This window comes from Myotis myotis, unplaced genomic scaffold, assembly GCF_014108235.1.
Source record: "Myotis myotis isolate mMyoMyo1 unplaced genomic scaffold, mMyoMyo1.p scaffold_m19_p_1, whole genome shotgun sequence".
Lineage (NCBI taxonomy): Eukaryota > Metazoa > Chordata > Mammalia > Chiroptera > Vespertilionidae > Myotis > Myotis myotis.
In genome coordinates, this window is record NW_023416313.1 from 66,729,530 (window position 1) to 66,742,709 (window position 13,180).

Sequence of the window (13,180 nt, forward strand, 5' to 3'; positions counted from 1 at the left end):
TTTCCTTGGGTATAAAATGAAACAAATAATACTCAATTACCTTGTGGAAATATTATAATGAGAAACTCAAAGTGCACACTGATAAATAACCTCAAAAGTATAAAGTTCTAGATAACATAAATAATATTTCAAAATTCATCAGTCACATGCAAAACATGTTGCTAGTTTTATGCACCATTGTTGCGCTACTAACATAAATGGTTTGTGAATGTGGTAAAGGTGTCTTTACATTTCTAGATAAAATGACTGAGGCAAAATTGAATTTATTCAAAGAATTTTAAAGTTACAAAAATTAAGACTCAATGACATTGGCCTATAGAAAAATTGGCCAATGGAACAGAAAAGATTGCAGCAAGAGAGCCACACATACAGGGTGGGGCAAAAATAGGTTTACAGTTGTTCTTGTGGGAAATAATACAATAATTAATAAATAATAATACAAAAATAAATTCTGTATTTTGTGTACTCACTACTATAAGCCTACTTTTGTCTTACGCTGTATACAGTGACTGAATGTGTCAATAACTTTACTCAGTGAGGAAATAATTGTCTTTTTTATTTTAGAAACTGTTTATTATCCATCAACCTTATTTACATTTTGTTTATGAGGTTGATGAAGAACAGCTGAAGACCACTCAGTGGTAGTTTCTCCCCACTCAGTGGCCTGAGCAGTGGGGGCTGCAGACCGGTGTTCAGGGGCTTGCTGAGCACTCCAGTCTTCAGCAGGAACCTTCTGGGCTGCCACAGAGGGCACCTGCGCCTTCAGACCAGTCTGCTCTTTCTTTTCAGTCTCTTCAGGATCTCTGTAGAAGCAGAGATCAGGCACGACCTCCATGGGTGTTCCAGGGAGTGGTACCATGCATGCGCAGAATTTCCTGGGCCAGTATCCACTGTATCAGACCCACTGCGTAAGCGCCCTCGTCGTTGCCAGGGATGGTAATGTGTACATAGTGCAGAGGCAAGTCTGTGTTATACTGAGCAATGGAAGCCAGGTTAACAGAAGACTCCTCTGTGAGAGGCTGCTGGTCAGAACTGGGATCAGTAACCAGCAGAGGTCTCGGGACCCAGAAGTCTCTTGGGATCTGATTAGTGAAGCTTTCAGGAGGGGGGCGGTCAGAAACAGGGGTGGCTCCAGGAGCAGCAGCAAATTTCAGCGCAGCTCGTTGGCGGATATCCCTGGAGGACAGGACACTGACATCACCTGGGTTTTCAATTGGCAACAATGGCATTAGCGGATAGCCAGAAGCTTCTCCCAGGTTTTCGTCAGATTTACGAGGTAGTGTTATGGGTTGGCTCAACGAGATAGACCACCGACTTAGAATTTAAATTTAAGAGCCTTTATTAAGCTGGCCAGCTGACCACAGCGCCTATCTCCCCCTCTGGGAGATTCGGAGCATGTGGCAGAGATCAAGGATGTAGTATGATACTTTATAGCAAACAGTGTTACTTTAGAAGTTCACAGAAAGTTCATAAGCACAAAGGGGGGGGGGGGGGTAAACAGAGTCACACCTGGCTGGAGCATATCATAACACATTGTTTTTCTAAGACAATCTAGCAATTTTTCTTCCATGGTTCCTAACCCTGCAATCCCTCTCCATACGTCAGTCCCCCCTCCCAGCACATACACAATCCTTCTCCATATCCTGACAACACAATCCTTCCTCATACATCCTCCTCCCTCTGAGCACATTCAGTAACATTCTGTAACCCTTCCATGCCACAGTCCCTCACACTAGCACATTCCCTACTGGTCTTATGCCCGAATCAAATCTTTGATTCAGTGCCCTCCTCTACGATATGAAATTGAGGAGGCATTTGGCAATGTAGGGTCGAGCCACCGGGGAAGAGTCTGGCATTTGATGGTGAAGAATTGGCTCGGCCGCTGACATAGAGTCTTAGTTCCCATGTCTTTCTCCTTCCCATTGGTCAGTTCACCAGGTGAGAGACATGAGGAGGACGGGGTTACAATTTCCAGTGCCTCTTTCCTGCGACTTTGATGGTGGTTGGAGTGCTCAGCACCACCTGGTAGGGTCCATCCCATATAGGTTTCAGGCTGCTAGGGTCGTGGGCTGCACCCAGACGAGATCACCCAGAGAGAAGGCAGGCTGTGTTGGACTGGATCTCAGCACGTCCTCCTGCCGTATGGCTTTCATCACCTGTTGTGCTGACATGGCGCTGCTCTGCAAAGCCTGTAAGGACTTAAGCAAATTTCGGGTAGACAGCTGGGCAATTTTTTCCTCCCTTAGGAGGGGAAGAAGAGGTGGCGGCCTGCCAAACATAATTTCAAAAGGGGTGAGTCCTTTTATATACGGAGTACACCTAGCTCTGAGGAGGGCAAAAGGAAGGAGACTTACCCAGTTTTCGCCAGTCTCTAATTTTAACTTAGTTAATGTTTTCTTTAAGATCCGATTTATCCTCTCTACCTGTCCAGAACTCTGTGGTCTATAAACACAATGCAATTTCTAAGTAACTTTCAGGGCCTTAACTATGGATTGTAACTTTGGCGATAAACGCCGGGCCATTGTCGAACCCCATATATAGTGGTAGGCTAAACCCGGGGACAATTTTAGTGAGGAGTTTTCTAACTACTACCTGTGCTGTCTCTGCCTTGGTTGGGTATGCCTCAGGCCAGCCAGAGAAGGTATTAATGAAAACCAGCAAGTATTTATACCCTCCTTGTCCTCCTGGTATCTCGGTGAAGTCCACTTCCCAGTGTTCTCCAGGGTTCTGACCTCGGAATCGCTGTCCCGGCGCAGCGACAACAGGGAGCCCTTGATTCACCCGGGCACACACTTGGCACCTTCTAGCCAAGTCTTGGGATATTTTCTGGAGCCCTGGGTTGTAAAATTCTCTTTCTAGTAGTTCTGATAGCTTCGTTCCCCCCAGGTGGGTGCTCTAGTGGGCCTGGGAAGCGATGGTCTGCCCCAAGGCTTCTGGCACGATAGGCCTCCCGTCTGGCAGAATTAGCCATCCAGCCTCTCCTTCCCGGGCCCTTAGCTTCTCAGCTAGCCACTGCTCCTCTGGCAGATGAGTAGGCTTCTCTGGGAGCCTTCGTGCTGGCAGGGCTACGAGAACTTCTAGGGGCCCTACTGGTCTTTTAGCCACTTCCTTGGCCTCCTGTAAGGGCAGTGTGAGGAGATATATCCTTGCAGTCCCTGGGTAGGTCTGGCAGGACGAGTGCCAGGGCGCTCACCAGGGCTTCTTAGATCTCCCCTGGCTCCTCCTCATGTCACTATTGCCGCCCCGCATACCGCATACTGGGTACCTTCCTCTATGAAGCTGCTCCCGCCGGTGTAGAGGGTCTCATCCGGATTCTGCAGGGGCTGGTCCACAAGGTCCTCGCGGAGGGAAGTGAGGGTAGTCAGTGTCTCCTCGCAGTCATGCAAAGGGGCCTCTGCCTTCTTGTCAGGGAGGAGTGTGGCAGGGTTCAAGGCAGCTGTTTTCAGGAAGCTGAAATGTTTGCTCTTTTTCCCTTTCCCCACCAGAGGGCCTGAGTGAGTGCTATGAGTTCCACAAGGAAGTCTACCTTTTGGCCCCCCACTGTCAAGGTCATTCGGGGCTCCTGGGGGCCAGCTGAGCCCCGGCAACCCCAATCTACCTCCTCCACCAGCATGGTAGGGAGTCGGTTCCCCCGTACGTTCAGGGCACTCCCTTTTTCAATGTCCTTCCTTTCTGCAAAACGCACATTGATTTTCCCCAAGCTTGGGTTGGACTCCTTTTCTTCCGCGAGGCTTTTCTTTGCCCTTGTTGTCTCTCCGGCCCCTTGGGCCTCCCTCCTCGCTCAGGGCCAGGAGGACCTTGACCATCCAGGTGTTTAAACCTGCCATCGGGTCCTTCCGATTGTCAAAAACCTTCTGGGCCACCTCAACCAACTTAGAGATTGATTTCCCCTCAAAGCCTTCTAACTTCTGTCATTTTTTCTAATATTTGGGGCCTACTGGGAAACAAATGCAACATTGACAGCCCTCCGACTTTCCGGGGCATCAGGGTTAGGCCCCTGGACTGTCTCTGTCACTTTAGAGAGGTTTGTGGGTCTCCAAGCAGCAACTCAGATGCCCCCAATAGAGTCTGGTGATACCGATCGAGAGCCTCCTTTCCCCTGTCACTATTGGGGTTTCAGTTGGGTTGCCTGGAGGGAAACATAGCCTTTAATCTGTCTTTTATTTGTTCTTTCAGAACGGACTAAAGGAGCTTTATTTCCCTACAGGGTCTTATATGTCACAGGACCTCACAGGGTCTGTAATTCCTGTAACAGAGGGCTAGTATTCACCACTTTATTAACCCCCTCTGTTCTAGACAGGCCTTCCCCAGTTTCCTACAGTTGAGATTTTGTGCCACCCCTGACATGGGCATGGTCGCACAGGCCTGTAAGACAGCATACAGGTTGCTAACTGTCAACTCTTTCTCAATAGAAACCAAAATTTAATGGGTATTCTTCTTTGCCCACCTGGGCAACTGCCCTCTTGGCAGCTAGACACCCTTTACTTTTTGGGTTTACCCTACATAGCCTTCTTCCAGGACAGTTTACACATAGGCCAGTTCTTCTTTCTAGCCACAAATACAGTTTGTCCAATTTCCTTAAAATGTATTCTGGCACAGGAGAAAGTTGTTTTGCTGTACATAGGTAGCTTAACCCCTATACAACTGGGCTTGGACCTCTGCCTAGCAAATTGCAGTCTATAAGTTCAATATGCAGCCTCCAGTCCTCCTAACCCAACGAGGTTTCAGCGAGTCTCTGAGTCAGACTCCTCCTCTCTTGGAGAATTTCAAAGTCCTGATGGCTCCCAGGTCCAGAGAGAGTGCTCTTTTCTTAACTCTGTTTATTAGTTACAGGGCCCTGCTTTCCTTGTCTTCCCACCAGTCCCCTTTATGGCAGAGCAGCGACCAGGCCTCTTTGAAGGGAGTGTGCTGGAAGGGGATATCAGCCCCTCCTCTTCCAGCAGCAACAGGTACTAAACCCTTTCAGTACATTTGCAAGCAGGGAGCTTTTACTAGCTCTATCTGCAGTTTTCATAGATCTCAGGCTTGCTACTCTATTTCTGGGGCTGTAGGAAGGCTAGTACCAATCATTGGCTTATGGCTTAACTGCTGTAGCCTGCAAGCCAAAGGCCTAAGTACTTCCTCGCTGCTGCTGCTTTTATTAGGGCCACTGCAGGCAGCTCAGGTATCTAGCCCCCTTTCTTTGATCATTTACTCCCCAATTTGGTCTGGAGCTGGGAATAGCGCCTCGGTCTGCCTTGCTTCCCCAGAGGGCTGCCTGTCTAGCCCCAGATCTAGAGGGACGGCCTGCCATAGTGGCAACATAGGAACTGCAGGACTGGTGGATGTCGCAAGGTCCTGCAGGTTCTCCCCCTCTCTCCCTGAAGGATCGGGGGAGCCTTTCCCTTCTGGGGCCCGGCCAAAAGAATTGTCTGTCTCTGTCTCAATTTTCCCCTCGGGAGGCATGCCCTTATCTACCGGGGTTTCTTGGACAATATGTCAACCCAAACCTGAATATAAGGAATTTGGTTAGGATGCCCTGGGCGGCCGTATATGACATAATGGACCCGGTAGGCAGTGGTCAGATCAAAAGACCCTGCATCTGGCCACCTCTCCTGGAAAGTGGGCCACTCCCATTCACAGAATCGCTGTAAATCAAAAGCATTAACATTATAACTTTTAAATCTACCCCAGAACTTCAGTTTAATACAGTAAATTACAACCCAGGTAAGAGCAACTGATAGACAGACTTTATTAACTAAGTAGGCTGATTCCCCTTTAACAGTGAGCAAAAGACTCTGAGAAAAAATAATTCTCGCAGCTGCAAGAGGCTTTGAAGACTATTAAAGGGGCCAGTCCAAACGTTCAGCCAAGCGTATCAACAGAAAGCAGAATAAATCAAAGTAGCTTTTACTTTACACAGACCAGTAATGATTTACACTTTCTTAGTAGATCAGCCCAGGCTGGAGCTGTATCTAGTCCTCCTTCTCTGTAGTAATTTGGCTAGTCCCAAACAAACAAACTTTTTCCCGACCCCATGATGATCGGTGGTGAGAGACAGACAAGGGAGGGGGTGACCTGTTTTCACAGATCCTCACGCAGATGCCCGCCTGGCCGCGCCCCTTGGGAGCTTAGATTCGTCGTAGCTAAGGTGCACCCGTATAAACCCCGGGCCTGGTCACCTCCACATGGGGGTGAGTCACCGTTATGCCATATGACGAATCGAGGAACCGCAGGTTGGGGCCCACTCGGACTCCATAACCGAAGTCGTGGAGCCACACAAAGGAGAGGAGAGGGCAGACTCCCTCCCTCTACACTCACACACTTTCACCAGACATTCACTCAGAGTTTAAACAATCCACCCAATTCCTAACAATTTCCCAATTCCTGAGGGAGCTCTATAGCTTCCCGGGAGGTGATCAAGCTCCCCTTCCACTCACTCGGAGTGGGCCAGACTGGTAGGGGGTCGATGAAGATGACTGACCCTATTCCATTTGACAAAGACAAAGACAACAAAGAACAAAGACAAAACAAACCAGCCAAATGCAACCTAAGGTTGCCCGGAACCTGCAGCTTGCTCCTTGAAGTCCTGAAAATTTTCAAAAAACATTGCAGCAGGGTGTACACAGAAGCAGACAACTTTTTGACAATAAACACCAAGACAAACAAATACCAGACAGACAAACCCAGTGCATCCTATAGCCGCACGAACCAGGGACCCCGGCCACCGTCGTGGCCGCGGGTCAGGACCAGGAGTACCGCTGCGTCCAGCCCTCCGTATAGGTCCTTCCTTGGGACGTCCCAATTCCAGTTTAACGACCAGTCCTTACCTCTCTCAAGAGTCCAGGTGGCTCGGTTTCCGAATTGAAAGTTTTTGGGTGGACTGGAGGCCTCCTTGTTAGTCGTTCTCCACAGGTGTGGGGTATCTCGCTGAGTGCCTGGCGACAGGTGGGGGAGAGCCTCCTGCCTTGAATAGGGGGTCCCTCTCACCACTGCCAGGGGAGAGCCTCCTGCCCTAATCAAGGGGTCCCTCTCACCCCTGCCGGAGGAGAGCCTCCTGCCTTGAATAGGGGGTCCCTCTCACCGCTGCTGGGGGGAGAGCCTCCTGCCTTGAATAGGGGGTCCCTCTCACCGCTGCTGGGGGGAGAGCCTCCTGCCTTGAATAGGGGGTCCCTCTCCTCCCTGCCGGGTATCTCGCTGGGGCCTCCAAATGTTATGGGTTGGCTCAACGAGATAGACCACCGACTTAGAATTTAAATTTAAGAGCTTTTATTAAGCTGGCCAGCTGACCACAGCGCCTATCTCCCCCTCTGGGAGATTCGGAGCATGTGGCAGAGATCAAGGATGTAGTATGATCCTTTATAGCAAACAGTGTTACCTTAGAAGTTCACAGAAAGTTCATAAGCACAAAGGGGGGGGGGGGTAAACAGAGTCACACCTGGCTGGAGCATATCATAACACATTGTTTTTCTAAGACAATCTAGCAATTTTTCTTCCATGGTTCCTAACCCTGCAATCCCTCTCCATACGTCAGTCCCCCCTCCCAGCACATACACAATCCTTCTCCATATCCTGACAACACAATCCTTCCTCATACATCCTCCTCCCTCCGAGCACATTCAGTAACATTCTGTAACCCTTCCATGCCACAGTCCCTCACACTAGCACAGTAGACGCCATGGCTTTTCCTTTTGCAGAGGTACCGTTCCATTCGGATCTCCAGGGTGGTGCCGCTCCAGTGGGTTCCTGCAGTAAGGAATTTGAGGACACCCTCCTCACTCATTTGCAGAGCCTCAAGGTCTCCCTTTAAGTTATGTGGGAACCCAGAACAATGTCAAATGGGCCCCTCTCTCGATAGCATGAATAGGTGAAAGAATGGTTTTTTTAATAACTGGTACTGGGCTACATTAAAATTGAAAACTTCCATTTGTTGAAAGATTCTACTTATAGAAGGAAAGGTAAGCCACAAACTGATGAAAATACTTTCAAATCAGATCTCACAAAGGATTCACGTCTAGAAAACATTTAAAACTCCTAAAATCAATGAAAAAGACAATAGAAAAACTGGCAAACCAATTAATCCCCCACTTCACAAAACAGGTTACCTAAAGGACTGACAAATAATTACTTATTTGTTTGTTTTGAATCCTTTTAATTGACTTTTAGAGAGAGAAGAAGGGAGAGGAAGAGAGAGAAATATCGATGTGAGAGTGATACATTGCTCTGCTGCCTCCTGCAAGCATCTACTATGGATTGAACCATTAACCCAGGCATGTTCCCTGACCGGGGATCAAACTGGCAACTTTTTGGTGCCTGGGATGACATCTAACCAACTGAGCCACACTGGCCATAGCCGGACTGATAAATATTTTAAATATACTTTACCTCATTGGTCATCAGAAAAATATAAATTAGAACCATCGTAAAAACATGTCCACACAGATAGCCAAAATATAAAAGAGTACTATCATGGGCTTAATTGTGTCCTCCAAAAATCTTATGTTGAAGTCTTAACCCTAAGTATGTCAAAATATGACTATTTGGAGATGGGGGTCTTAAGAGGGGTAATTAAGTTAAAATGAGGTGATTAGGGTGAGCTCTAATCCAATATGTCTGATGTCTTTATAAAAAATAGGTATTTGGACACAGATAGGAGACCATGTAAGGCCCAGGGAGAGTATGGCCATGTACAAACCAAAAAGAAAATAAAACAACCCTGTGGACACCTCAGTTTTAGACTTCCAGACTACACACCTATGACAAAATAATTTTCTGTTGTGTAAGCAAATCAGCCTCTAGTATTTAGTTACGGTTGCCCTAGCATACTAATACAATGACAGTACCAGTAGGTTGGGGTATAAGCTGGTATAATCACTCGAGAAAACTTGTTTGGTGGTATCTGCTAAACCTGAAACAGTCTACTATCTAGCTGTCTTACTCCCAGGGTTGTGGATATGTTCACCAAAGGACATATACAATAATATCCATAACATAACTAGTCTTAATAGCCCAAATGGGTAACAACCCAAATCTCCAACAACAGTAGAAAGGGCCGAAACCGGTTTGGCTCAGTGGATAGAGCGTCGGCCTGCGGACTGATAGGTCCCAGGTTCGATTCTGGTCAAGGGCATGTACCTGGGTTGCGGGCACATCCCCAGTGGGAGATGTGCAGGAGGCAGCTGATCGATGTTTCTCTCCCATCGATGTTTCTAACTATCTATCTCTCTCCCTTCCTCTCTGTAAAAAATCAATAAAATATATTTAAAAAAAAAAAAATAACAGTAGAAAGGATATACTATGAGCTAGGGTACTTTATACTCTGTATCTTTTTGGAACAATTAGACATAAAAGATAATTATTACATACAAAAAGCATGGATAACTATTGCAAACATAGTGCTAAGCAAAATGCTAGATACAAGGAGGAAGGAGGAAATAACAGCAAATAGCATTGGGGCAGTGGTTGCTCTGCATTACCTAAATGTTTTCTTGTCTTTTTGGTGTTTTGTTTTTTTTGTGTGTGTGTTTAGTTTAAAAAAATATATATACAGAAAGTACATCAACTCTTCATTCAAAATACCCTAAAGGCTCAGCCTCTCATTCAGAGAACAAGCTGAAGACCTTGCTTAGCTTAAACCCTTCATACCTCTGCTGCTTTCCTGCCATGACCGCACATTGCATCACCTTTGCTCACACTGGCCTCCTGGTCATTCCTCTAACACTCGAATCTTATTTTCACTTCAGAGCCTTTGTAATAACCCCATGGCTTGCTTCCTCACTTACAACAGGCCTCTGACCGAATACTAATTTCGTGTGAGGTCTTCTCTGACCTCCCTATCTAACATATTAACACAGTACAGATTACATAACTAAATTTTATTTAAAACTAGAGGCCCGGTGCACAAAAATTTGTGCACTCGGGGGGAAGGGGGGTCCCTCAGGCCTGCCTGTGCCCTCTCCCAGTCTGGGACCCCTTGGGAGATAAGGACCTGCTGGCTTAGGCCTGCTCCCAGGTGGCAGAGGACAGGCCTAATCCCTAAGTGCAGCCCCTGGTCAGGCTCAGAGCAGGGCCGATTGGGGAGTTGGGGCGCCGCCCCCTGTCATGCACAGAGCAGGGCAGATTGGGAGGTTGTGATGCCACTCTCAGTCATGCTCAGGGTAGGGCCGATTGGGGGGTTGGGGCACCACCCCCTGTCACACTCAAAGCAGGGTCGATGGGGAGGTTGCGGCACCACCCCCTGTCACACACAGAGCAGGGCCCATCAGGAAGTTGGGGCGCTGCCCCCTGTCATGCACAGAGCAGGGCTGATCAGGGGGTTGGGGTGCCGCCACTGTCATACTCAAGGCAGGGCCGATGGGGAGGTTATGGCTCTACCTCATCACACACAGAGCAGGGCCCGTGGGGGGGTGGGGGAATTGGGGCGCCGCCCTCTATCACCCACAGAGCAGGGCCGATCAGGGGGTTGGGGCGCCGCCACTCTCACACTCAGGGCAGGGCCGATGGGGAGGTTATGGCTCTACCCAGTCACACACAGAGCAGGGCCCGTGGGGTGGGGGGGTTGGGGCACCGCACCCTGTCACACACAGAGCCGCAGGGTGATCAGGGGGTTAGGGAGCTCCTCCCTATCAGGCACAGAGCAGGGCTGATCAGGGGTTTGGGGCGCCATCCCCTGTCATGAACAGAGCAGGGCCAATAGGGAGGTGGTGGCCCCGCCCCCTGTCACACACAGAGCCGCAGGGCGATCAGGGGGTTTGGGCGCTGTCCCCTGTCATGCTGATCCCGGTGCCGGGAGGCATATTACCCTTTTACTATATAGAATAGAGGCCTGGTGCATGGGTGGGGGCCAGCTGGTTTGCCCTGAAGGGTGTCCTGGATCAGGGTGGAGGTCCCCACTGGGGTGCCTGGCCAGCCTGGATGAGGGGATGATGGCTGTTTGCAGCTGGTCACACACCCTTCAGGGTGGGGGTCCCCACTAGGGTGCCTGGCCAGTCTGGGTGAGGGGCTGAGGGCTGTTTTCAGGCTGGGACTGAAGCTCCCAACTGCTCCTTTTTTTCTTTTTTTTTTTTTATTCTGGGCCAGCTTTAGCCTGGCTCCAGCTCTGAGGCCTCTGCTGCTGAAAGCAGGTATCTGGTTTGTTTAGGTTCTATAATTGAAACTGTATCAACTCCAGCTCTGAGATCCCAGCTTGCTGAAAGCTGGTTTCTGGGGTTTTGTTTAGCTTCTATATTTGTTACAATGTTTCATACTGCAGGCTCAGAGGCCAGCAAGGCAGGCGGGGAACATTGGAGTCCTCCGTCACTGAAACAAGCAAGCCTCATGTTCAGTTTAAGCTGCCTGGCTGCCAGCTGCCATCTTGGCTAGCAGTTAATTTGCATATCTCGCTGATTAGCCAACGGGAAGGGTAGCGGTTGTACGCTAATTACCATGTTTCTCTTTTATTAGATCGGATAATAAAATTGTTTAAGCAATGCAATTTAAGGTCAATTACTCAAATTAAATAAAATTATAGATCCATATCCCTGATAATCATAGATGCTAAAATCTACAACAAAATATTAGCAAATCAGATTCAGCAATACATTAGAAAGATCATACACCATGACCAAATGGGATTTATTCTGGGGATGTTAGGCTGGTACAATACTCACAAATCAATAAATGTGAGATGTCACATAAACAAAATGAAAGATAAAAATCACATGATCAAATCAACAGACAGAAAAAGCATTCAACAAAATCCGGTACACATTCTGATAAAACTCTCAGTAGAGTGTGAAAAAAGGGATTATACTGCAACATAATAAAGGCCATATATGACAAGCATATAGCCAGCATCATACTAAATGGGCAAAACCAAAAACATTTCCCTTAAGAACAGAAACAAGGCAGGGATGTCTGTATTCACCATTCTTATTCAACATAGAACTGGAAGTCCTAGCCACAATGATCAGACAAGAAGAAAAACTGAAAGGCATGAAAATTGAAAAGGAAGAAGTAAAAGAGTCATTATTCACAGATGACATGATATTGTACATAGAAACACCTAAAGACAACCAAGAAACATGCTAGATTTAATAAATGAATTCTGTAAAGCAGCAGGATACAAAATTAACACCCAGGAATCTATGGCATTTTTATACACCAATAATGAATTCTCAGAAAGAGAAATTTTACAAAAAATCCCATTTACCATTGCAACAGAAAATGAGATACCTAGAATAAACTTAACCAAGGAGATAAAAAACCTGTACTTGGACCCTAACTGGTTTGGCTCAGTGGATAGAGCGTCGGCCTGCAGACTGAAGGGTCCCAGGTTTGATTCCAGTCAAGGGCATGTACCTTGGTTGTGGGCACATCCCCAGTAGGGGGTGTGCAGGAGGCAGCTGATCAATGTTTCTCTCTCATAGATGTTTCTAACTCTCTATCCCTCTCCCTTCCTCTCTGTAAAAAATCAATAATATATATTTTAAAAAACGACCTGTACTTGGAAAATTATAAGACATTGAAAAAAAAAAAATAGAGGAAGATACAAACAAGGGAAAACATAAACCATTGCCCTGGATTGAAAGAATTAACATCATTAAAATGTCCATATCTCACAGATCTAGAGCAAATACTCCAAGCATTTATATGGAACCAAAAATGATCCCAAATAGCTGCAGCAATCTTGAGAAAAAATAACAAGGCTGGAAGTATCACAATGCCAGATATCTATATATATATAAAACCTAAGCAACCGTCCGACCCTTCAATGTTTGACTGTTTGACTGGTAGCTATGACGCTCACTGACCACCAGGGGGCAGATGCTCAACACACAGGCATGGAAACATGGAACATACTGATGAATCTCAGAGAGAAAGCGGGAAAGGGGAGGGTGGGAAGAGATTAACCAAAGATCTTATATGCATACTAGAGGCCTGGTGGGGTCGCTTGGCCTGGCCTGGGGGGAGCAGGCCAAAACTGGCAGTCTGACATCCCCCGAGGGGTCCCAGATTGGAAGAGGGCAAGGCCAGGCCAAGGGACCCCACCAGTGCATGAATCCGTGCACTGGGTCTCTAGTTTAACTATTATACAAAGCCATTATAATCAAAACAGCCTGGTAGTGGTACAAGAATAAGCATATAGATCAATGGAACCAAACAGAGACCCCAGAAAGCAACCCAAGCCATTATGGTCAATTAATATTTGACAAAGGAGGCA

General features: G+C 47.4%; 1 pseudogene; it reads right to left on the reverse strand.

The window, feature by feature from the left end:
- Window positions 1-574: 574 nt before the first annotated feature.
- LOC118656746 overlaps window positions 575-13,180 on the reverse strand; it is an 87,566-nt pseudogene continuing 74,960 nt past the window's right edge.